Raw genomic sequence first — 620 nt, forward strand, 5'->3', positions numbered from 1 at the left:
CTAGGCTTTTTTTTCACTTTTTCTTCCTCTCAAAAACCCCAGCTCTCTCACAGAAATCTGATTTTTCAACTAATATAACGCTAACAACTTAATTTAATCAATCATTAATATTATTAATTAGTCGTTATCATTAAATCTAATCATAAACATTAACACTAATTATCTAAGGATAGTTATACGATTATCAAAAAAAGGTACATAAGGGGTGATGAGTTTTTTTACTAGTGATCCTAGCTATTTTGACACTATTAGGTATGTCTCAAAACAAGATTCAAAAATTATATAAAAAAAATTGTTGACACCTGAGAGATTCGAACTCTCGCGGGGAAACCCAATGTACTTAGCAGGCACACGGCTTAACCACACTCGGCCAAAGTGTCGGTTGTTGGAAACATATCAGACAACAATCTTTTTATTTATGAGACACATGCTTGTATTGTGTGCTTCCTACATCAATGTGGTACTAGGGAAGAATCCACAGGGGTGTTTGTGGGGTCCCCCACCCCATAAATTTGTACCCAAAAAAAGTTATATCTTTTTTGTTTGAAATAACCATAGGCCCCCACAATAGTTACAACGTTTATCATAATTAAGATCGTAAACAAACTTCCTTTCTTATT

The 620-nt window shown here is 33.9% G+C and overlaps 1 non-coding gene across 1 annotated transcript; it reads right to left on the reverse strand.

The window, feature by feature from the left end:
* Positions 1 to 296: 296 nt before the first annotated feature.
* TRNAS-GCU lies at positions 297 to 380 on the reverse strand. The gene has a single exon. It is a non-coding gene; the product is annotated as a tRNA-Ser (tRNA).
* Between the last annotated feature and the right edge of the window lie 240 nt (positions 381 to 620).

This window comes from Papaver somniferum, unplaced genomic scaffold (genome assembly GCF_003573695.1).
Source record: "Papaver somniferum cultivar HN1 unplaced genomic scaffold, ASM357369v1 unplaced-scaffold_2167, whole genome shotgun sequence".
In the NCBI taxonomy this organism is placed as follows: domain Eukaryota; kingdom Viridiplantae; phylum Streptophyta; class Magnoliopsida; order Ranunculales; family Papaveraceae; genus Papaver; species Papaver somniferum.